The sequence below is a fragment of the Marmota monax genome, unplaced genomic scaffold, assembly GCF_021218885.2.
Source record: "Marmota monax isolate L192 unplaced genomic scaffold, Marmota_monax_Labrador192_F-V1.1 WCK01_AAM20220418_F8-fsc00062, whole genome shotgun sequence".
Taxonomy (NCBI): Eukaryota; Metazoa; Chordata; class Mammalia; order Rodentia; family Sciuridae; genus Marmota; species Marmota monax.
Genome location: NW_026695221.1, coordinates 9,588,973 through 9,614,539, shown reverse-complemented (window position 1 = coordinate 9,614,539; position 25,567 = coordinate 9,588,973). Strand labels below are relative to the sequence as shown.

The 25,567-nt window shown below is 46.3% G+C and overlaps 2 pseudogenes; both read left to right on the top strand.

The window, feature by feature from the left end:
• Positions 1 to 3,942: 3,942 nt before the first annotated feature.
• On the top strand, positions 3,943 to 4,715 carry LOC124085257 (small ribosomal subunit protein eS1-like; annotated as a pseudogene).
• Positions 4,716 to 21,908: 17,193 nt separating this feature from the next.
• Positions 21,909 to 22,863, top strand: LOC124085151 (aurora kinase C-like; annotated as a pseudogene).
• Positions 22,864 to 25,567: the final 2,704 nt, after the last annotated feature.

The window sequence follows — 25,567 nt, the reverse complement described above, 5'->3', positions numbered from 1 at the left end:
GGGTCTTCTGAAATATAATTTGGGCTGTTCGTGTCTGAATTAGGATTTAACTTTCTCCTGCCTGCTTAGACAGTTTCCACTTATTAGTATGCTATTTATTAAATGTGCTTTCTTGCCTCCAGACTTTTGTTGCTGTTGTCTCCTTTCCCATGTCTTTGTTTAGATTTTTTTTTTTTAAATTTCCTTTTGTTTTGTTTTAATGAGGTTTCAGGAAGTTAAAGTGTGTGTATAATTTGCCATTTTAACCAGAAGTTCAAGCACTGGCTTGAACTTGAAGTCTACTGTTTTATACTGCCTCCCAAGAATCAGTTTCCTATAATCAGAATACTATCATAATAATAATTAACTATTAAGTTTTTATGATATGTCATACACTATTTTAAGCTTATGAACACTTAGTCATACACTAGCTGTGGACACTGTAAAACCTTGGTGCCCCTTTTAGAGCCTTTCCCGACCCCAGGGAAGCCTGAGTGGAGATTTGTAGAACTACTTCATGGTAATGATATGGGGTTCAATTTTTTTCTTTCAGTGCTGGGGGTTGAACTCAGGGCCTCCTGCATGCTAGGCAAGCACTCTGCTGCCGAACTACACCCCCAGCCATGGCTCAAATTTTGACCTCACCTCTACCAGCTATGTAACTAACTTCTCTCTGCTGCAGTATCCACATCCGTTAGTCAGATTTCCATTGCTGTGACAAGTACATGAGAAAAACAACTTAGGGGAAAAAAGATTCATTTGGACTCATGGTTTCATTCTATGGTGAGCTGCCTCCATTGTTTGGGCCTCGGGTGAGTTAAAACATTCTGGCAGAAGGACACGGTAGAGGAAAGCTTTCAGATGATGGCAGCCAGGAAGGAGGGAGGGGAAGAAGGGGGAGGGAGAAAGGTAGGGGCGAGGGCCAAGGCTAACATGTAGTACTCAAGAGAATGACCCCAATGTCCTACTTCCTCCAGCCATGCCTCACTTGCCTACAGTTTCTACCCAGTAGTCCATTCAAATTATTAACCCATCACATAGATTAATCCACTGATGAAGTCAGAGCCCTCATGATCTGATCATTTCCCAAAAGCCCCACCTGTGGACAGTGCTGCGCAGACCTCAGCATATGAGCTTTGTAAGACATTCCAGGTCCAAATCATAAGAACATCTGTGAAACGCAGTTACTAAATCATATCTATCTGCCTTTTTGGGTTTTTGTGCAGACTACATGCTATAATCTATATTTGCACAATGTCAAGCAAATGATAAACATTCAGAAAGCAAAAAAATGCCTGAGAATAGAACAAAAGGACCCTCTCCACAAGACATGCTGTATGTGTCCTGGGGTGAGTGTGGCTTTGGCAACACTGCTATGGAGATAGACCTGAGGTGGGGGCAGAATGCTGACGTTCTGAAGCCCCAGGGAATACCCTGAGATGCCCAGACTTGCATAAGGTGTCCCAGCCCCATGATAATGATCTGACATTCTCTACATTTCTTCCTGGCTTTGCCTTTCTTCTTGGCTATACTCTTCTGTGTTCCAACCCCTCTGTTAATATCTTCCTGTCTCCAACTCTGTGCATATTTGCTAATTTAACCCACAGAGAGCCCTATAAGGACAGCATTTTATCTCCCTTTGCAAGTAGGTAAACTGAGGCACAGAAAGGAACCATCACACAATTTCACCAGGACTCATAACAGGAGTCTTGACCCCAGAGCTTGTGCTCTTCACCCAGCCTGGCCTCACTTTCTATTAGCATCTTGCTCAACCATCTTTTGGTTCAACTTCTCTTCCATCACCAATTCTATGACTATTGTATTTTCATTCTCACTAGATGATCTTTCTTCTCCATGAATCCTTCTCAGGCACAAATATCCAGTGTCATTACTCAAACCTGTTTTTTGACAATGGCCAAACCCATTTTGGGCTCAGAAACCTAATGTGGAGAGATGGAGTCCTGATGATGCTGCAGAAAGTGCTCCTCTGAGTTCAGTTCCAAAACCTCTGCCCTGGAGCATGTGCTTTGTGCTACCTCCTGCAGAATAAAATGTAGATATTCTTGCTCTGGGTCATACAGTGGTTACATGGGAGAGGCCTGATCTCCCTCTGCTTCCCTCATCCTGTTTCCACCATGAGTCAAGGCCTCAAAGCCTTCCCTTCATGTTTTGGTGTAAGATGCCCTGACTGCAGAGCCCTCCACCCTGCCACATCATCTATAATCAGGTCCAACATACACTTGCCTTGCTCTTACCTTAGATAACTTGCATCAGCCTATTTTCCCTCCAATTTGCATTCTACCACCCAGTCATTCTAGAAACAGATCCCATCTGCAGGGGAGCCCTGGCACATACCATCCACCTGTCTCCTATACTGATATAACTAGCTCTGGGACCACTATCAGCCAGAATACCTGCCCTCTCTCTCAGTAACTGCTTTCTCCTGATTTAAGCCCCTCAGTCATTTCCAAGATATTTCCTTGTGCTTTAGCAGATTCATTATCTCTCTTTGTTAGGAATGAGACACTGAGGAGCCAGGGAGCTTTGTAGACATCATTTTAGTCATTCCCCACTTTTATTATTAAATCCCCATCTTTTATTATTAAAAAAACTGAATCACAAAATGGTTTCTGGGGACCCCTGTCACAAGTGCTATAAGGTCACACAGCAAGAACATACAGGAATTGGAATTTTCTTCACATCAAATTTCAGAGCAAGCAAGACTGGATAAAAAGATAGAGTCCCAGATAGCATTTAGAAAGGAAGCTTAGAATAAGGAGGCCCAGAGGTGCCCAGAAAAGGTGGGATCAAAAAAAGGCATTGGAATCAAACCCATATTATCATGGGTGGACATTGTCAATTCACATAGTCTGAATTACAGAAGCGTGGTGGGGTAGAGCATCCTAGGCATTTGGGACTAGTGCCAGGCCTTACCTGACTCCTGTCAGAGCCACAGCCCTTCCTGCCCATCCCTACATGCCTGGCAGAGGATCTGGTGCCAAGAGGAATCAGCACAGGCCATCCTGACTGCTGGTTCCTGTCAGCGAGGCCCATCTGGCTGAGCTGCCGGCACAGCCACAAGAGGCAGGGTACCCACAGAGAAAATAGTGTGGCCTTCATGAGGTTGAACTTTTCTCTTTTTCTTCTTCTGGGACTCCAGGACTAGGATGAGGGAAAGGGGGCTTTGGGTTAGGAACCTGGCTTACATTTCAAACAGAGACTCTAATTGATTTGGACCTGAGCCTCTTTACTTCTCATTACTACCAGGAGCCACTGAGTTCCTTTCATGTTCCAAGAGACCAGGGCCTCCTGTCTCCAGCAAAGGCTTTGGCTTAACCCATTCCTGACCATCATCCATTGTCTGGCTTGAGTTTACTGAGTAGGAGTGGTGGGAGGAGTCCACGCAACAGCATTAGGCAAGAAGAATTAGCCCTCAATCTGCTTCCCACTTTCAGGTTTGCTCCTTCCACATGGACATGCCCCTGCAGCCCTCTGGCCTGGATTCTTCTTGTAGTTCATGATCATCCTGTCCCTACAGCTAGACTAGACAGATGGATAGAGAAAGTTCACCTCCTAGGCAGTTAGATGTGCAAGCTCTAAATATCCACTTATTTTCCTGTGTGTGATCTTGTGCAGGTTACTTAACTTCTATATACTGCATATTCTTTACCTAAAGAATATAAACATTTGGACGTTTTCCTTTCACTTATATTCATTTCTTACTACAAAAGCAATAAATGCTTTTGGTAAAAAATTTTAAATATGTAAGTATAAAGAGATTATTATTGGGCTGGGGTTATGGCTCAGTGGTAGGGCACTTGCCTAGCACATAACAGGCACTGGGTTTGATCTTCAGCACCACATAAAAATAAATAAATTAAATAAAGGTATTGTGTCTGTATACAACTAAAAAAAATTTTAAAAAGAGATTAGGGCCCTTTTGGCTCTCTGAGCAGCACCGTGATGGTAGGCAAGAACAAGCACTCTACAAAAGGTGGCAAGAAGGGAGCCAAGAAGAAAGTGGTTGATCCATTTTCTAAGAAAGATTGGTATGATGTGAAAGTATCAGTATTGTTCATATAAGAAATATTGGAAAAACATTAGTCACAAGGACACAAGGAACCAAAATTGCATCAGATGGCCTCAAGGATTGGGTGTTTGAAGTGATTCTTGCTGATCTGCAGAATGATGAAGTTGAATTTAGGAAGTTCAAGCTAATTACTGAGGATGTTCAGGGAAAAAACTGCCTGACCAACTTACCATGACAAAATGTGTTCCGTGGTCAAAAAATGGTAGATGACGATGGAAGCTCATGTTGATGTCAAGACTACCGATGGTTATTTGCTGTGTCTGTTCTGTGTTGGTTTTACTAAAAAATGCAATAATCAGATATGTAAGACCTCCTATGCTTGGCACCAACAGGTCTGCCAAATCCAGAAGAAGATGATGGAAATTATGACCTGGGAGGTGCAGACAAATGACTTGACAGAAGTAGTCAATAAACTGATTCCAGACAGCATTGGGTAAGACATAGAGAAGGCTTGTCAATCAATTTATCCTCTTCATGATGTCTTTGTTTAGAAAAGTAAATGCTAAAGAAGCCCAAGTTTGAATTGGGAAAACTCATGGAGCTTTACAGTGAAGGTAGTAGTTCTGGAAAAGCTACAGGAGATGAGACAGGTACAAAAGTTGAATGAGCTGATGGATATGAATCACCAGTTCAAAAATCTGTTTAAAATTCAGACTTTTAATGTTGTAAATGGATCTTTTATTTATTTATTTATATGCGGTGTTGAGGATTGAACCCAGTGCCTTACACATGCCAGGCAAATGCTTTACCACTGAGCAACATTCCAGCCCCCTAAAATTCAGATTTTTAATAGTGACTAATAAAAAGTCCTATTTGTGTGTGTGTGTGTGTGTGTGTGTGTGAGAGAGAGAGAGAGAGAGAGAGAGAGAGAGAGAGAGAGAATTAGGGGCTGGGGCTAATCTCTGAAACATATTTTTTAACTTTCTATATTATGAAGATTATTCCATATAGAGATGTATATATGTTAATCTTTTTAAGGATTGCATAGAATTCCCTAAAAAGTACCATGACTTATTCATCTGTTTATCTGTTGATATACACATGGGTTGTTTCTGAGATCTCATTGTCATAAACAGTGCTGTAATGAACTTGCTTTGTAATAGATTCAACTCAGGGTGTCTGCCTTGCTCATGATCTACCCCAGGACAATACCTGTGATATTCCCCTGTCTTGGAGAGCTCTTTCCTCCTACAGCTTCCTTTAACTCATAGTCCAAATAGTCATTGGGTCATCCCATCCTGTTTCCAGAACTACCCTATTGTAGTGGGTCAGGGTGGCAGGCATCCCTCAAATGAGCCAGTGCAGAACCCTTTCCTGGGAATGGGAATCCAGAAGAGAGAATCCCTATTTTCCTTCTAGTTAGGAAGATGGGATGACAAGAACCTGAAAGCTGCCAGAAAGCCCAAGAGAATGAAGCCCACACAGAAAGCAACAAAACAAAGGATGATCTCTTAATTTTATTTTTTGCAGTGCTGCAGATCAAGTTCAGGGACTGTGCATGCTAGGCAAGTACTCTACCACTGAGCTAAATCCCCCAGCCCAGAATCTCTTTTTAAAACCAAAGATCTGGACCATTTCTAAGGTCCCTCTGCTTCTAACATTCTGGGAGAGTAAATGTTCCCCACAGGCTTATATGTTGAAGACTTGGTCTCCAGGAGCTGGCTGCACATTTGGAAGGTAGTGGAAACTTTAGGAGGTGGAAACTAGTTGAAGGAACTAGGGGTGTGTCCTTGAAGGCTCTAATTTGTCCTGGCCCCTTCCTCCCCACCCCTTTGCTTCTGGTCACTATGAAGTGAGCAGCTCTGCTCCTCCACATGCTCCTGCCACAATGTTCTGCTGGTCAAAAGTTCAAAGCAATGAGGTCAAATGACCAATAGACCAAAATCTCAAAACCCATGAAAAATAAATCCTTTCTCCTTTTAAATTGATTTTCTCAGGTATTTTCTCATAGCAACAGAAGCTGACTAACACAAAGAGGAAATCAGAGAGTAAGCCCAGAGCTTTCTACCCATCATATTTCCTCCCTATGAATCCTTGGATTCTTGGAAGGCCAGGGGCCTCTGGGGAAGCCCTTTCTTCCATTCTTTTTACATGACTCTTATAATCATGGAGATTGTCCAGCCTCTCCTCACTGAAATTGCATCTGTAATGTAAGAACTAACTTCTTTGAGAGGCATAATTTGTGAACTATCATCTGTCATTTATATTTCAATGTGGCTGTCAGATTCTTTCATGAGAGCAGACTTTCCTAAGGGAAAGGAGATAAGGCAGGGGAACAATGGACACATTCAAATCAAGCACAAACATTTCTTAAATACCTCCACTTCTCCAGGTTCTGTGTAAAAGATCAGAAATGGAAAGATAAGCAGAATATCCTCCAAGCTTCTGAACCCTCACTTCATGGACTATTTTAGCCCCTGGATCACTGGCATCTCCCCATTTCCACTCCAGGGCTCATCTAACTCAACAGCATCCATGTGAGCCTGCAGTCCATCACCCTCCACCTGCTCCCTGCCTTCTACTTTCCTGCATACACTGAAGGGAAGAGTTCCCACTTTGTAGGGCTCTTATAAGAATAAGTTAGTGTATCTCCTTGTGCTTTGTAAACTATAAAGGATTGTTACTATTAACACCCAGGAAGAAAGGAAGTGCATGGAGCACAGGGGAGGCAGGACTGAGGAGCACTGGATAATTGGGAAGGCAGACAAGGGCAGGCCAGGAGGACCCCACACTGAGTGACCTGTCAGTGGGAAGAGATGCTGGGGGTGGGGGCAGCCAGAAACTTTGGAAGGCAGAAAGCATTCAGATGTCCACGCTGGGAGTCAGACCCCCCAACCCCAACATTATTCATCTCCCTGGAGGGGGTAGCCTTAAGAGGTTTCTGTGACCAGCTCAGAGCAGCAACTTCCTGAGGCCGGGCAGCCTCCCCCATAGTGTATCTGTCTATCCATCCATTTCTCCCCAGACCTGGGAGCTGAGATTTGGCTTAGCAGGAACCTGTCTCTATCCCCTTGCCTATTTCTCAGACTTCCTGAGATGGAGAGAGATAAATGAGGGGATGCTGGCTCCTAGGAATATTGGTGGGGTTGGGGAGGGAGCATGGATTTGAGTTCTCCACTCTCCACCCTACCAATACCTCAAGGGCCACAGCAGGGCAATCCAGGGCGAGACAGCTTGGGGATGCACAGCTCCCCCAAGGCGGGGCTGGGATATCAAAGTTGGAAGCTGGGATATCAAAGTTGGAAGCGCGGGGGCATGTCAGCCTGGCTTTGTAAGCGGGGCTCCCATCAATGCATGAAAGCCTTGCTCTACAAACCGCATTCGCTGCGCTCCCAACCTGCATTCCGGATTGGTCACGGCCTGGCCCCCAGCTGCATTCCTGGGCTAGAGGAGGCAAAGGGGCCTGGCCTCTTTGTTCTTCCCAAATCAAGGCTCAGAACCATGACAGGCTGATCACATTACCCAGCTGAGGTCAGCCTGGCAGGAATGACCCCCTCCTGCTCCTCCCCCACCTCACTGAGACAGGGCAGCCCATCCCACCCCACCTCACTCTCCTCACCTGTGTTGGACCCTTCCTAACAGCCTGTGCTGGGTTTTGTTGAGGAAGGAAAATCTCAAACCACAGCTTCAGTGTTTCTGTCCAAAGTCAAATGCTGGGAGAAGTGCCCAGACCCAAGCTATTCCAGAACTTGTTCAATTTCAGGCCATCTCCAAGGACTTGCAGCTGCTCTGGCATGGGCCCAACTGCCTTGCTTGCTGCCTGACCCCTTGGGATCCCCATGTATGCACCTAGATGGCATCTCAGGCCTGAGTTCAGTGTCAGAACAAGGCCAGCTTTCAGCATCCCCATGGATGAGATGCCCTTCTATCCTAAGAAACAGTTCAAACCCAAATGCCCTCTTGGCTTGGGAGTGACTTCTCACCACCTGCTTCCTATGCCTGGTGACAGGAATGCAAGCTTGAAGTCTGACCTGCCTGGTATGACTCCCTGTTCTGCTACTTACTTGCTGTGTGACCTTGGATGGCTGATTTCACTTCACTTTTTCTGGGCCTCAGTTTCCTCATTTATAAAACTAGTATAAGCATGAAGATTTTAAGATTAAGTTTCCTGGAATGTTGTAGGTACACAACCAATGTTACTTTACTTGCTCTCTTCCCTTCCCCGTGTAATGAGTGATCTCAGGCCAAATCTTCACTAGATCAATAATGCACTTTCCTCCTTTTTCTGAATTCCTAAAACTCTGATGATGGGGGCCAAGCTATCTGGAAATAGCTATACACAAATCATCCCTCGTTGTTCTGAATCTTTTTATATGTCAATCTTTGTCTCCCCAACAAGCTTGTTGGCATTTCAGGAAAGACCTTCAATTTTGTTATTTGTTCAACAAATATGTAATGAAGAGAACTGGGCAGGCACTGGGGATCCAGCTAAGGAGAAGGCAGTTCAGGCTCCTGCATGGCTGAGCTCACAGGCACTATTTAATGTGCAATGAGTTGCAATAATTTTTTTTTTCCAGTTTAAATGAGCACTGTAATGGAAAAGCATGGGCCATCATGAGAATCTAATAGGGGGCTCTGGGAAGCTTCCTCTGAGGGAATCTAAGCTGAGTCCTGGAGAACTAATGGGAGCAAGAGGGAGAAGGACTCCTAGTCAGGGCCTAAGTGTAGCAGTGAGAGTTGTAAGTTGTCCTGATAAGGAAACTGGGCTGTATTCCAGAATGAAATCAGAACCCATTGTGAGATTTTTGAGCAGGAGCATAGTATGATCAGAATTACCAGATAAGAGAAAAGAAAAAGGATTCCAGACACAATGGTGCATGCTTGAAATACCAGCTGCTCAGGAGACCAAGTCAGGAGGATCTCTTGAGACCCTGTCTCAAAATAAAAAGGGCTGGGTTTGTAGCTCAGTGATAGAGTGGCCCTGAGTTCAATCCCAAGTACCACAAAAGAAAGAGAGAAAAAGGGAGAGAGAGAAGAAAAATAAAAGAAAGGAGGCCGGGGTGACCAGGAATGAAGATAGTGAGACTCAGCATGCTGGGGGTACAGGTCATGCTGGAGGTATCCTTGGGTGAGTTTGGCTTGATAAAAGCAGTAGAGACTGAGAGATGAAGGCAGAACCATTAGGGCTGCTCCACAAAAACCCATTTATAACTGACACTTGGTTGGCCTCAGGGACCAGACACTAGCCTACTCTCAGTTATGCAAGAAATAAAACATCCTCAGAATGGCCCATCCTGTGTTGCTAATAGGGTGTTTTCAGAGATTTTCAGCACCACGGACTCCATTTTATTGTTCTCCCTCTCACCCGGTGAGTTGTGTTGAAGGATTTTTGTCTACTAAACAAATTGAATTCATTAAATTACTAATTAACTTTGTTGCCTCATGTTTTACTACTCAGGCCTTCAGAACTTATAATCTGAGCTGCTGATTTCAGGAGATAACTGCTGTTCCCACATGGAGATGATTTAATTCAAGCCCAAAATAAGTGTGATGTTTCAGTTCTGAGCAGCCTGGGTTTTCTTTTTCTTCATTGGAGTTTATAAGCATTTACGAACAAACCCGGTGCCTGCCCTCGGGAAGATTGTGGTCCTGAGGGTGATGCATTTGAGGAAACAGCCAATTATAAATGCCAGATGACAGTAGGTACTCTGTGGGTAAGCACAGGCTTGGATGGGCATGCTCTGCCTGCAGCACAGCCTGGGAGGCATACTGAATGCTCTTGTCTGTCCCTCCAGGTGACTCCACACCTGCCTTCATTCTGCTCTGCACCCCTGGCCTGACTCTCAGGGTTGACAGACTGCACCAATGGGGCTCTTCTGCCCTCTTGATTCAAACAGGGTTTTGCTAATTGGATTTTCTGGCAGGAGGAGGATAAGGTCAGATTCCCCTCCCCTTTCCCCCATTCAGCCACCTGGAATCCAGATCTGCTGTAGCTCTGTTCCTCTTCTGAAATGCCACAGGACCTATCCCCTGCTTGCAGGGTTCTGGTAACTGCCCCCTCTTTACTCTTTTAAGCCTACTGTAGATGGGGATTTGTGCTCCATTGTTAGCTTTTTCACTCCTTGTTGGTGTCCCTGAATCCTGCCAATGGCGTCTCACTAGTTCCTTCTTGCTATCTCCTCCAAGTTCCTGTTTGAACAAGCCATCTGTTCCTCTGGGAACCTGGCTTATATGAGGGTCAGAGAAAACTTCTCAGAGGGCTGGCATTTATCCAAAGGATGAAAAAGAGTTAGCCTTATAGCAGAAAATATATGATTTCTGGGATTGTTTTTTCTCTTATAAACATGGAAACAGCTTCCCAACCTCCAATGCTACCTCCAAGGACACTTAGGCACAAAGTATGTCCAGGTTGGGAATCATTGGCCTAGAGCTGAAAGAGGCTGCACAAACTCTAATTTGGAGGCCTATTTGTTTTCCTCCCAGCCAGACTCTGAGTTGGAAGAGAGAAAGTCTGTGGCTGCCCCACTGGAGGCTGTACCCTCTCACTCCCTCTCAGGGGTTCTCCCAGAACATGAATGGAGGCTCTGCCATTTCCACCCGCTCCCACTTCCCTAACCCAGCTCCTGTCCTCTCACTGAAACAGCCCTGGCCAGATGCTGGTGAGAGTGAATTCCTTGGGAAGGAATGTCCCCAGGTCCATCAGGCAGAAGGACAGCTGCCCCAAAGATCAGGTTTCAGGAAAAACAGGCCTACCTCCTCCTTCATAGCAGTCCAGGGCTCCTGGATGTCTGGACACCTGCCGGGGATCCCACCCCCAGTCCACCACTTTCCTGGCCCCCAGAGATGGGAAAGAGCTGAGCTAGGCTATGGGGTTGTCATGCTCCTCCCCTCCCAGCCGCCCCAGTCTAGTCCCTCTCCCACTCCCTGTCACCTCCAATTAGATAATTCATGTTCATGCTTTTCAGAATCTGGCCTTCCCACCAGCTAAATCCGGCACCTGCCCATACCCTCCCCTTCTCTCCCCAGCTTCTGGGGCTTCCTTTGGAGATTTCACACTGACCTCACCCTGTGTCTCTTTGTGGAGAGACATACTGTGCTTATTCCTGCCAGTTCCCATCCTCTTACACCCCCTCCCTCTTTCTATTGACCTTATGCCTCATGATTCCTGCCTCTCCAAACCCATCAGCATTCATCACCTGCATCCCTAAAGAGAAGCCCAGTGCTACCTGGCATCGTTATTTAAACAATAATGACATCTACTATTTTCTCAGTGTCTCCTCTGTGTGCCAGACAGTCTAGAGTGAGTCAGCCCCTTCAACAACCCTAACCATGTAGGTATTTCTAACACAATGTTCCTCTTGAGGTAACTGAGACCTTAAGTAATTTTTTAGGCTGGGGAATGGTAGTGGGAAGACTTGAATCCAGATTCTTCCATCTGGAAAGCTCTGGCTCTTATCCACTCCTCCACACTAACTTGTCTTGTCTCCCCAGTATAAGTTTTCAGCACATACAGACCTGACGATGTGGTTCTCTTGAATTTAACACGGTTGCCCAGCTGTGGTAGGCACTGGTTGTGACCCTCAGTCTCTTCACACAGTAACTACAGTGACCCATTTAATGCTTAAATCAGATCTTGCTCTAAAGACAACGTCTGTTGTTTTCACTTTTCAAGCCAAAGTCCTGTCAATGGCCTACAACACCCAGTGTGACCCGCTACACACGTGTCCTCTGCCCCTTACCTACTTCCACTCTGCTCAATTCATACTGGCTCCTGGTTATTCCTTACGTGTTCCAGGTACAGCTTAGAGTCACACTGTGAGCAACCAGCAAAGCCAGAGTTAGAGTCCCATCCTCCATGTGAGCTGCCCCCTAACCACCTGGTCATGGCCTTATTTCCTGCCAGCAGCAAGGGCACTGTGCTATTTCCGTAGCAGCTCCAATGCCACATGAGCATTGTGTGACCCTCCCTCCCAACAACTGAGCCTTTTCTTAACATTTTACTTCTGCTGTGACCTCCAGGCTGCCCTTGCATCTCTCTTACTAAGTTCCCTCTTCTCCCTTCTTCCCTACCCTCCCTGCACAGGCCACTCCCATTGTGAGCCACAGCCCATCCCTACCAGGCCTTTGCTTGTGCTGTCCTCCACTCAAGGCAGATGCTCGCTTATCTACGTACTTGATGTCCCACTCATGAGCCTCCCTAGTCTCCCCCCTCTTCCTTCTGTACTCCAACAGCAGCCAGGCTCTTTCCCTCTGCCCTTCTCATGGCGTGTGGATTCTCTCCCTGTACCCCAGGGACCCTACCTCAGCTATTGTGGGATTTTTGTTTTTTTTTTAGCCTTTTACTTCTATATATTTCAATTGCCACTTTTAGACTATGAATCCCTGTTCATGTTGTCCCCTCTTGGTGATTGGTGCCCAATTCCTACATATGGATTTAAAAGAATTAAGTTCACTCAGGGGAAAACTGAGGTTGAAAAGAAAGACGAGTTGCCCCTGGTCACAAGGCAAAGTCCACCGCAGATCTCACCCCTGTAGGGCTTCCTGGTGACATACAGGATGCCAAAGCAGTTTTCATTTTGGAGAAACTACACATATTTTTTTAGTATTGAAGATGGTCCCATGATTTCTGCCTGTTGATGTCACTTCTGTGATTATATTATGTTATAGGGCAAAAGAGAGATGACTTGGAAGAGTCTAATTTAATTCCAGGAGCTCTTCAAAAGCGGAGACATTTCTGTAGCTGAAGGCCAAGAAGTCAGAGGTGGGGCACATGGTAAAGGATCCCTCACATGCTGGCTTGAAGACGTAGGGGGCTCTTGACCAGTAACCTAGATGATGTCTAGAAGCTGGGAACTAAATTGTGCCAAGAACTAAGTAGATACATGCCCAGAACCTCAGAAAGGTACATGACCATGCCTGCTGGCCTCCATTTCATCCCGTGAAACACTGAGCCATGGACCTGACTGTGCCACCTATGCCCATCATCTGACCTGGAGAACTGTGATCTGAAGATTTGTGTTGTCCAAATTGTTGCTGTTGTGATGATTTGTTACACAGCAATAAAAAAATAACAATAAGTAATACATGTGAACCAGCCTGTATAGGTTGGTCCTCAGTGAATGAATGCTAGTTATTCTGATTAACACCCAGCTATAACCACGATCACAATGTCATTGGTTCTACCTTTCCCTCTTCCTTGGATCTGGTTATGACCCCCAGCACGGCTATCTTGGGCTCCAGCAGGGACAGTGGTGTCCTCTGGCTTCCGTGTGGCTTTGCTCCACATAGCCACAGCCCCTGCTCAGCCCTGGCTGACTCTTCTCATGTCCTTTGCCCTGTCCCTGGCTCCGTCCACCCACCATTGTCTACCCACAGCTCCAGAAAGAGGAAAAAGATGCACATAGCCTTATCGTGCAGTTTGCTAGTGAGAAGCAAGTGGCCTGCCATGCTCAGGGCAGAAAGAGGAGGACAGAGCCCCACCAGAGTTCAACCCCATATTCCTGGGGTGGCCCAATGTGACATGGCCAGGAGGGCACAAAGGACTTCTCCACCTAAATGTCTCTTTGGCCACCAAAGCCTTAGTGACCAGAGCAGCCCTCCTCCTGAGCACCCACACCACAGCCCTGGGTGTGGGCAGGAGGGCAGCCAAAGCCTGAGTCACTGGGAGGAGACAGTTGGGTCTTGACTTGTGGTGTCCGTGGGGAGAACTGAGAGACAGGGGAGGGCTGTAAAGCCCCTCCCTCCACCCCAGAACTCCTAATGGCCCCACAGTTGGGGAGCTGGAAGCCTGTCTCCCTGGCACTGGAGCCTTCTGCTGCCATTTCAAACCTCACTGTCCTTCTTTGTCCCCCAGGCTCACTACCTTCTCTAGGGGCATCCACTCTCTTGACAACTCATTTCCTCTTCATCCCCAGGCTCTTTATTTTTATTTTTATTGTTTTTGGAACTGGGGATCCAATCCAGGGCTTCACTCATGCAAGCGCCTTACCACTGAGCTACATCCCTGCCCTAATAGCCATTTATCTCCAGGTTCGTTCCTGTTTGGGCCTGAAAGACAAGGGAATTAGCTGATGGCCATTCCAGATTCTTGTCTAGCTCACCGTTCTGATTTTAACATTCATCTCAATTTCATGATCATAGACTTTTTTTTTCCTTTTATTTTCTTCCCAGCCTCTTTATCAAACAGGAAAGCAGAGGGCAGCTGGCTCATTCTGGGTAACAAAGCAGTGCAAGGACTAAAGTCCATGCCAGGACTTTGGTTTGAGCTGGAAACTCTGACTAGACACATGGCAGTAGAGAAAGAGGCGGTCCCTGAGGTGGGATGACCCTGCATGTGACTGCCCAACAGGGGCCGCTGTCTGCTCCACACTCAGCTCTGGAGGCACCAGGAGGACAAGGCCAGACCCACTTGGCAATACCCACACTCCCATTGCTTCTCTCAGCCGTCTGTCCCATGCACTGGACACTGTATGGTCCTGGGCTTTACACTACAGCTCTTGCTATCTGACTTCTGCATCTACCTACTGCCACATGCTGGGCACTGTGCTCCTTAGAGACTCTATTCTCTAACACAGTAACCTCAGGTTGTCTCTCTACCTGGGTTTAGCACTTTCCAGAACTTCAGGAGATGGGACCAATGCAATGGAGCCTCCTAAATCAGGCTTGTACTGTCCCAGGAAGGAGAGGGAATTTGGATACTGACTTGGTTTCTGGCATGTTGGCAGGGACCCCACTAAACTCCTCCCATTCACAGCTGCCAACCATCCACCACTGCCCCTCCTCTGAACGTTCAGAGTCCCGATGTTCTCTCAGCTATCAGCATTCCCCTTTCCCACTGTTGTCCCAGACAGGATCTGGACCCATCCTGAGAAAAACAAGAAGCACATCAGTCTTAGGTCTGGAAACATCCCCTTTCCGGGGAAAGAAGAAAAAACATTTTTTTTTTTCAGTATTGTGGATTGAACCCAGGGCCTCATGCATGCTAGGCACTTGCTCTATCACAGAGCCACATCCCCAGCCAGGAAGAACCATATTAAGGGTCTTCCATGTGATCTTAGACATTGTTCTGGGAGCTTCCCACAGAATATCTTAGTTACTCCTTACAAGAGCTCCACAGAACCAGTACTGTCTCCATCTTACAGGTGAGAATACTCTTCAGAGAGCGCTCTGACTAGCTCAAGGTTCTGGAGTGGAGCTGAAACTGGAGCCACATCTATTTGGTTCCATAACTCACACCAGACCACTCCTGGCAACCCACTGTCTTAAGCTTCTGCCTACTTGGTCCTGCCTCAGTTTCCCATTTGGCCTTTCAGTTCTGTATTGGGACTGGAGCTTTTCTTGAATCCCTTCGGACTTAGTTCAGGCTGCTGCCTTGAACTGAGCTTGTAGTGGCCATGATGAAGACAGTTTCTGGCTCATTGTTGGATTCCAGTCCCTCTTCCACACTCTAGTTCCTTGCCTCTTTTTCAAGCCATCTTATAGTGGGTATGACCTCTGCCTGGAAATGTGGGTCCATTATAATTCCCAGGCTTACCTTATTTGGGGATTGGGCATGATAAGAAACAGCCAAAGTCAAATGTAAAGGTTTGGAAGACGGTCCAAGAAGTTCTCCCCAAAAGAGTGTGGATGCCATAAATTTGGTAGAAAGTGGCTAACAAGATCCATCCAGTCTTGGATTTTCTGGACATGAAGGAAAGCAAGACCTGGGGGTAGAGAGAGGGCCAGAAGACATCCTCACCTCCCAAGGAGCTGTCTGTTTACATTCCGTCTGCTCACAGTGCCTTTTCCAGACTGCTGGCCCAGCTCCCTCACATACTGTTATGGTCAACACCCTTCCTGTTGCCTGGTGCTTCCATGGGAGAACACTGCTGTCTGCCATGTTTCTGCTACACCCTAATTCCCAGAGAGAAAGAACTGGGCACCGAGAGGGCGCCTGTGCAGCCCAGAGCCTCACAACCTAATGGCCCTTCAGCTGCTAAGCCTCTACCTCTTTGCTTCTCTCTTAGAGTTTGAGTCCTTTCCCTGCCTTTCTGGACCTGTCTACTCCCAAAGTCTAGGGAACAAAGGCTCTGAGATGTAGACACCCATTTCCATATAACCAGTAAAGTCAGGAAGAGAAAGCCCACATCTTTCTGACCAGTATCTCCCAGATCCTAAGTCTACCCTTCTGGCAAGGACTTTGGCCCCCAACCTAGCAGGTAGATAGCACGGCCTTTTTCAAACAAGGAGACCTAAGCCGAGCTGAGACCTTCCTCCACCAAAAGTTGACTTGTGCCTCCTCTGTCATGTAGCTTTCCTGTCTGTCCTAGGACATCCTTAGTCAAGAACTGCTAGCAGGGACCAAGGGAGGGCTTGGAGTGGGAGAGCAGGGCACTGTTCTACCTATACGTGATACCCTGTATCACACAAAGGCAACTATTTTCTGGAAGAAAAAAAAATGAAAAGACCCTGGGTCAGAATGGGAGAGAGATAGAGACAAAGACAAAAAGTAGCAAGACAGAGAGACACACGCTGGGGGAGATAGATAGAAAGACCAAAAAGTACTGAGAGGCTTAAATTGACACCACATGATCACTATGCCGGACCCCAGGGCCCAGCAAACGAGGTTTCGTGCTGTCAGTTGCCATGGTGACAAACATGCAGGAAATATCCAAGATAACTAGAATAGTGGAAATAACATGTGTTTTGGATAAAACCTACCCCACCCCACCCCCTCCAATGTATTCATCACATTATTTAGGATAAACTTGGCTTTTGCACAATCTCCTTCCCCGAGAGGCCAGGCTGGGGGATTCTAAGGTCATAGGGTGAAAGGCATGTGGCCCTAGGGGACCCAATGAGCCTGGAACAGAGTTTGTTCCCTCACTCTGCCTCCCCAAGTCTAGGTTTGGATACCTAGAGTCATCTGCTCCTGGACGAAGAGGCCAGAAAGAGTCTGAATTCCTGTTTAAGGTCATGCACATAGCAGGTCTGAGGACAAGGGAAGGAACTGAGTTGGAGCCAAGCACCATGGAGTGCTGGCATCTCTGCATGGTGACCACTGTCCCCACTTTTAAAACAAGGGCAAAAATATTCAGCAGTAAGAAGTGGTGAAGGGAGGGAGAAGGAGACAGGGCTCTCAGGGGCAGACGACCTTGAGAAAAAGAAGAAAGGGAAAAGCTTTGATATGGCTCACACACAGAAAAGTGAGTCCCACACCTGGGGAGAAGAAGGAGTTAAAAGAGTCTCAGAAGAGAGCAAGACTTCTTAGAAGTATGTACCCAAGGACCTGGGAGGGGAGAGGTTACCACTAAAAGCCAGCCCAGTCAGCCCCTTTCCGCCCTCTAAGCATCAGGATGCTCCACACTTCTCTGAGTCTCCAGCAGAAAGTATTCCATGGAGAGAAAACAAAGTTTCAAGTCAGATGTCCTGCAGCCTCCTGCTTGTAAGACATGGATAGGGCCCATGACTTCACAGGACCTCTGTACTGGCTTCCACCAAGTAGAGCTAAAAAGGCTGTTTGGAGTAAATGCCACAGTGCACGTGGGAGCACTTGGCACATCATAAAACTCCATGTCCAAGTTGTTGACTGCTATCGTGACTCAGGCAGAGAGGAATAGACAGGCCAAGGGGCAGGGAGAAGTTGCAGGCAAAGGTTCATATGAGGAGACTGGTTTCTCTAATGACATTACACCCAGATTTTCCGATCTAAACAACTAGCTTCAGTTGTGATTTCCCATCTTGGAACGTTTCTGGGAAATGATCCCTGATAGAAATTGGTTTGGGAATGGTTCCACCTGGACACAGTGGACCTTGCTTGGTTTGAGTGTTCCCCTTGGGAATGCCAGAACCAAGTCATGACCTGAGAAGACCTGGTGGGGTCCCCCACTGATCCTTATTCCTGACCCTCTCCAGGAATCAAAGCACCACCCCTTTCTGAATCAGAGTCAAGCCTGGTAGTGGAGCTTAAATGACTCTCTAGGCCCAAATGGTACCATCTCCCTTGGGAATATAGAGAGCTCACCAACTCACAGCAGATTTTAATTCTTTTTTGCTGTTGGGAAGAGTGAAACCCATACCACTCAGCTCAAGTTCAAAGCCTTACCAGGCTGTGAGAAATGAGGGTGGAGAACAAGGCAAGCATAGGGAGGGAAAAACCAGAAATGCCCCAATGCTTGGTGCCTAGGGAAGTGTGACAACAGCTAAGTGTGGGGAGGGATTGGCTTGGGGGCAAAAATCCTGTTTCCCAGAACTGGTACTAGGGCAGAACCCCTGGAGAAGCAGAAATCTGGCAGTTCCTTACAGGTGATGTGCCAGGTAGTCATGCAGAGAAAATATAGACCAAAGCTGGGCCTAGCCCCTCAGGCCAGTCTTGGTTCCAAGGGAGGATAGTAGGAAGTGTGCTGGGCAGAACACAACCTCCCAGCTGGCTGCCTTTGCTGTATCTGACTTCATCCCCTCACCCCCACCAATTTTTCCACACTGATTCTCTTTAGCCCTGGAGTGATTTTTCCAGCTCTTCATCTGGTTCTATATGGCACCAGAAAAGGCAGCCTGGGCAGCAGGAGGCTGGCATGGATGTGTATGTGTGCATGCATGTGCATCAGGGGCAGATGTGGGAGGTAGGCTGATGGTGTAGGAGATGAGGGACTTAGTAGTCCCGAGCCAGGCAATCCTGGTTGTTTCTCCAAACATTGCTAGGAAAGCCCAAGAGCTAATAACAGATACAGAAAGTTAGAGCCTAGAGGGGGATGAAGTGCCCATCTACTCCCTGGCTTCATAATTCTTCAGTTTTTGAGAGGCACAGGAATAGACCACTGATTACAGAGAAGTCTTAACCTGAGAAGGAGGGACCTGGTCTTCCTTCCCTACTACATGGGCCCAGCTGCGGACACAGCTCAAGCTGGAGTGTGAGGACAGAAAGTAAGGCCCAAGATTTGTCCAGAAGTCTTGGGGATATGGTGTTCCCGGGCCCCAGGATAGGGGCATGGTGCCGGCAACCACTTTTTTCTGTTTGCCAAAGAGCTTTCTCCCGGGGGATTAACAGGGCCTTCCTGCCACCCCATCTGGCTGGTACAGGAGCCAGAACACCACCCCTGGCTGCCAGCCAGCCTGTGTCTAAGGAGTCAGTGCTCTCTTGCAGACACGCATTGCTGGGGCCTTAGGGTAGGGGGAGGGAGGTAGGGGCCCTCTGGGGAGTCCCTGGGCCACCCAGCTGGGAAGTACTGACCCTGAAACTCTGCCAGTTCCAGCCTCTGCTCTGTGACTGAGGCTGGACAGGAGTCCTGAGGTTTGTCTTCTTTCTTCTGAAGACAAGGAATACATGACTGATCTACAAACTGAGGTCAGCGATCTCAGAGACAGTGGACTTCTGTCTTGTGAAGATGTAACCAGTTGCCCATTGGAAAAGTGAGTCTAAGCCAAGAGGTGGAAAGGCTCTTGAGCAGGGGTAAAAGCAAGCCTGAGTTTACAGAGTGGGAACTGTGTTCACAGGACCAATGGGATGGGAAGATTTTGGTATGTATCTCTGAGTCTTCTCAAAAGAAAAAATTGTCAAGCCATGATGGCTCATGCCTGTAATCCCAGGGAGGTTGAGGCAGGAGGATTCCAAGTTCAAGACCAGCCACCATAACTTAGCAAGACCATAATAATAATAATAAAAGCTGGGGATGTAGCTCAGTGATAAAGCACCCCTGAGTTCAATCCCCAGCACCAAACAAACAAACAAACAACAACAAAAAAAAAAAAACAAGAGGAGGAGAAGAAGGAGAAAGAGAAGGAGAAATTGAAAAATGTATAGCTGTGGGGAAACTGAAGTCAAATTCATTCTCCAGACAGGGAATAGGAGGCCCAGTGAGGTTATATGATTTGCCAAAGGACAGGCAGTTACTGATGAGTCAAGCTCAGATTAGAACCCAATAACAATTGTTCTGTTACCGACTACCATTCCTTCTTCCTCTCCTCTACTTCCTCTCAGGGCCCCAACACTCAGCAGCCAGGAAACGCCACCGCACCACCCCACCCCCCCCAAGCATGAACAGAGGATGGGCTAGTTACCCTGGGAGGGAATAAGAAATTGGACCCTGCTTGAGAGGATTGTTAGGAATAGAATAATAGTGGGAAAGGTAAACCAGAGCCTGAGTCCCAGAGGGGACTCTCTAGAACCAGCAGCACCTTTAGAACAGGAGACCCTTCAAAATGGCATCCAAGACCACTCTCATGCCATGTGGCCCCAAAGACAGCCAAAGGCTGCACTTGTCTCTCTCCTGCACTCTGCTAAGTAAACAAACACAGCACTCAAGCAGCTCTCTGCCGGCAAACACCTCCAACTGCAAACTCTCCCTGAATAAATAAACACACACTGCACGTTTACACACACACACACACACACACACACACACACTGTATTCTTACTCACACACTGAAACATATTCACTCATGTTCTTTCCCAGAACCAGGGACTGCTCCCTCCCCTCCATGTAGCCTCTGCCTGCCCCAACCTCAAATACAGGCTACACTCAAAGTTGTTGTGACAGAGACTGCCACCTCTGCCAGGGTGCTGTGACAAGCCAGGCCCTCAAGTACAGATAGCCAGACCCTAGTCCCAAGGCTTGTTCTAACAACCCACAAGCCCATGCAGGAGGGCAGGTCTTTTCTAAGAACCACTCACCCTGAGGGACCATCAAAATGAGACTCTAGACACTTGGAACATTACAGAAATAAGGGCACCTTCAAGATGATTCAGTAACTATTTGACCTTAGAATCCCCAGGAGAGAAGTTAACTTGCCCAAAATATCAAGAACCAATTTTATAGAACCAAGATCACAACTCTTGACAAAAAAAAATCTTTCTACTTCTCCTTGCCGATCTTTGGATTATTTTTATTAGTTCATTACATAGACAAGTACCATCCAGATGGCAGATTCTCAAGAGATGGTAATTAGGTAGTGAAATCTGCTTAGTTCTGGAATGACATTCTCAGAAAGACCCTATTGGCCTTTGCCCTTAACTTGGAACTTCCCAGGGGCTGTCTTGTCTCCTGTTTGGGAAGGGTGGCTTCCTGTGACATCCAGCTCACCAACTAAGCACCATCTACCTCCCATCAACAAGTCAGATAAGAATGTCAGCAACCTAGATCCTGTGCTAAAACAGATCCAACAAGAAAGACAAAGTCACTGTAGGCCAGGCAAGGACCAGAGGTTGATCCCAGGCCCATCCTGGTGCAGGACCACTGAGGCAGGGTGGTGCTGTAGCCCAGGGCACAGAGGAATACAACTGGAGATGTTTCCAACCAAATAGGCCTGGCATTGAGCAGAGCAACACATAAGCTTTGGCATCAGATCTGGTTTCAGATCTGTTTCTCTGTTATTACCTAGGGGTACTGGCAATTTGCCTAACTTCTTCTGTCTCTAAAAAGGGGAAAATTCCCATCTTTTGTGGTTGCTATAAAGATTAATAAAATGTTGTATATGAAGTCTCTAGCTCTACACTATTGCCTTCAACAGTGATTGATAGACTTGGCATGATTTAAAGTCCCAGCTCTACCTGCCTCTCTTCATTGTAAGTAAAAAAAAAAAAAAAAAAGAAAAAAAGAAAAGAAAAGAAAAAGAAAAAAGAAACACACATACACATATTCAAAACAAGATGGTATGTGAGAAAGTGCATTATAGGAGCTGGAGTTGTGGCTCAGCGGTAGAGCCCTTGCCTAGCACGTGTGAGGCACTGAGTCCTATCCTCAGCACCGCGTAAAAATAAATAAAACAGAGGTATTGTATCCATCTACAACTAATATACATATATATATATATATATATATATATATATATATATATATATATTTTTTTTTTTTTTTTTTTTTTAAAGTACACTTCCCACCACAATACATCCCGCCTTTGTTTTTGTTTCCTCGGCTCGGTCTTCATGACCATCTGGACCCCAGCCACCATCTCCAAAGGGCTCAGGAGGGCCCTGGCTCGCCCTCACCTTTATCAGCATCCACCCGGGGTGGCGGTCCTCTCCCGTACTGGGCAGGCCCGCAGGAGCTGCTGCAGGCCAGATGCAACCTGGAACCCCAGCCCTGAGCGATTCGCAATCAATGACTTTGAAATCGGGCGTCTTCTGGGCAAGGGTAGATTTGGGAATGTCTACCTGGCTCGACTGAAGAAGAACCATTTCATCGTGGCCCTGAAGGCCCTCTTCAAGGCCCAGATTGAGAAGGCAGGACTGGAGCACCAGCTGCGCGGGGAAATCGAGATCCAGGCGCATCTACAACTCCAGAACACCCTACGCCTGTACAACCATTTCCATGATGCTATTTCCATGACGGTATACCTGATTCTGGAGTATGCTCCCAGGGGTGAGCTCTACAACTTGCTGCAGAAAAGCGGCCCCTTAGATGAGCAGCGCTTCAGCAACAATAATGGAGGAGTTGGCAGAGGCCCTGACATACTGCCACGACAAGAAGGTGATTCACAGGGACATTAAGCCAGAGAATCTGCTGCTGGGGCTGATGGGTGAGGTGAAGACTGCAGACTTTGGCTGGTCTGTGCATGCTCTCTCCCTCAGGAGACAGACTACATGTGGGACTCTGGACTACTTGTCCCCAGAAATAGTGGAAGGCAGGACCTATGACAAGAAGGTGAACGTGTGGTGCATCAGGGTGCTCTGCTATGAGCTGCTGGTGGGAAAGCCACCCTTTGAGAGAACCTCTCAGAGCGACACCCAGCGACGCATCCTCAAGGTGGATGTGACGTTTTCCCCCTCAATGCCTGTGGGGGCCCAGGACTTGGTCTCCAAGCTTCTTAGATACCAGCCCTCAGAGCCGGTTTCCCTGGCTCAGATCCTGGAGCACCCCTGGGTGAAGGCTCACTCCTAGAGGGTGTTGCCTCCCAGTACTCAGAAGGCTTCCTGAGCCCATCTACCTGTATCCTTCGTGTGTATCCAGGGAACTTTCCCTCATTTGTCTTTTTAAATATGGGATGCTAATTAATAAAAACGAAATCATTTAGTGCAAAAAAAAAAAAAAAGAAAAAGAAAGTGCATTATGATAAAAATAATTTTAAAAATCCACGCATTTTCATTTAAAATAGTTTATTTTCCAGATTAATCTGGTCTTTAACAATTTCTAAAAGTCAAGTCTTGCTCATTAATGACTACAAGGAATTAGTTCCCAGGCTCCCACAGATACAAAAATCTAAGGTGCTCAAGTTCTTTATGTAAAATAATATAACATTTGCTTATTATTACATATACACATTCTCCCACATACTTTAAATCACCTCTAGATTACTCATTATACCTAATACAATGTAAATGTTATGTAGATAGTTGTACCATATTGCTTAGGGAATAATGATAAGAAAAAAAGTCTGTTTATGTTCAGTGCAGATATAATTTTTTTTCTGAATATTTTTAATCCAAAGTTGTTCAAATCAGTGGACAGGGAATCCCTGGATAAGGTGGCAGACTGTAATTGTAGTCAGGTACAGATGATCATTAATATAGCAATAAAAGCTAAATATAAAGTATTTACCCTATTAGTGAAGAAAAATTCACTTTATTTACATTGTAACTTTTTCATAATGAGAAAGCACACCTGGGATGAATTGAATATCTATTCTAGGCCAAGCCCTGTACTTTATGTAAGAGATACAAAGAACATGGGCATGTGTCTTAAAGCCCAGATGTGAAGATGTGGGGACCCTGAGGAGATCCTGGACTCTTAGTTTCAGCATGTCCCTCCCCAGTAGATACTGTGGACCTTCTCTAGGTCTTCCCTCACTTCTCTGTTTTCTCTGGCTGTCTAGCCCCTGATCTGCTGTCAGTGTGAACAGGCAATAGCTTCTGCAGTCAGGGCAGGAAGACTCAGAGTGAGGCTGAAAGGGTCCTTGATTAGGGGACCCGCATACTAAGAATAGTGGGTCAACAAGGAAAGCAGCCTGCTTGGAGCTGAGGGTGGAGACTCTGCCTGCTCCCCAGCTTTGGCTGGCCAAGCCTGAGAAATCAAGCATTACGGAGTCTTGTTGATTACAGGTCTGCATGGTCAGCAAGCAGTTCATGCAGAATTCACAGGAGACCATGTCTCAGATCTAGGAAGGGTCTGGGCAGCCACTGTGGGACCTTATCAGCAAGAAAATATTTTGGTACAGGACCAAAGACTGGCTGAACTGGAAATGCCTAAACTTTGTCAAGTGCAAGCTTCAAGACCTGAGTTAATGGGAAGAGGATGGTGGAGATACTGAATGGACTGGGGTAGGAGAGACCATGTAGAAAGCAGCTCCCAAGGGCTCCACCCAGATTCCCCTATGCTGAATCTTTATCAGAGTGAATAACTGCAAATAGCAACACATTCTCATCATGGGTAAGAGCATGGTTCACAGCTCTTTCATCTCACTTACTGACTTAGAAGGGTTACCTATACTCTCTGAGTCTCAGTTTTCTCATCTTTAAAATAGGAGTAATGACACCTCATAGGGTAATTGTAATTGTGTGAACTAAATGGTATAATGGATGTTAAAGTGCTTAGCGCTTGGCCTGGCCCTATTAAAAGCATACAATAAAAGCTAGGAATTAATACTAATTAAATATTTATTGAATATCTATTCTAGGCCAAGCCCTGTACTTTATGTAAAAGATACAAAGATTCAAAGATATGTACACTGCTCTCCAAGAGTTTAGAGTGTGAGGGTGGGCAAAGCCTTCTCCTTCAAATGAATAATTATAGTACAATATGATTATTCCTATAGTAGAGGCAGATGTGACAAATGCAGTGGATGGAGTGGGAGGTAAAGCATTCAAATTTGTCTTGAAGGACACAGGGCAGGGGTTGAGCCTGAAAGAATGAATAGGAGTTTTTCTGGCAGACAAGTCAGGAAAAGGTAGCAAAGGAAAAGAGAAGGGAAAATGCCAAGCAAAACCATGAGATACCTGCTATGTCCTGGGATTAGAACAATGACTTGCAGTGTCTGAGCATAAAGGGGAGGTGAACTGAGGCTGGAGTGACAGATGGGACCAAATCATAAAGGACTTTTGTATGCTATGTGAAGAATTTCTGTTTTATCCTGAGAGTGATGAGAAGCCACTGAAGAATTTTAAATGAGTGAGTGATGGACAAGATTTGCATTAGAAAAATATCACTCTTGCTGCTATGTGTAGTGTGGATTGGAATGGTCAAGACTGGCTGAAGGGTAACAGGAGACAATAGCAAAAGCAAGAAGCGAGAACCCAAAGGAAAGAAGCGAGAAAGTTGAACACTTCTGGGGTCAAACTGGCAAGATATGTGACTGACTGGGTATTAAGGAGAAGATAGAGGCTCTGAGGAAATGTTGACATCCTTCTCCATGTTGAGATCTTCATAGAAGTATAAAATGTATAAAAGTATATATGCTAACATGAGTAGATTCAGAAGTGGATGGAGTCTTGCTCATGAATCCTGCTTTGATCTCCTTAAGAGAACTTAAGGTGAAGTTTGGAAAAGAGACCTTGGCTGGAAGTGTAGGTCTGGGGTTTGGGCATGAGAGTATAGCAGCCAAAAGTAGGCAGCATGTAAAGTGAAAAGATCTCATTGGCTAACCAACACA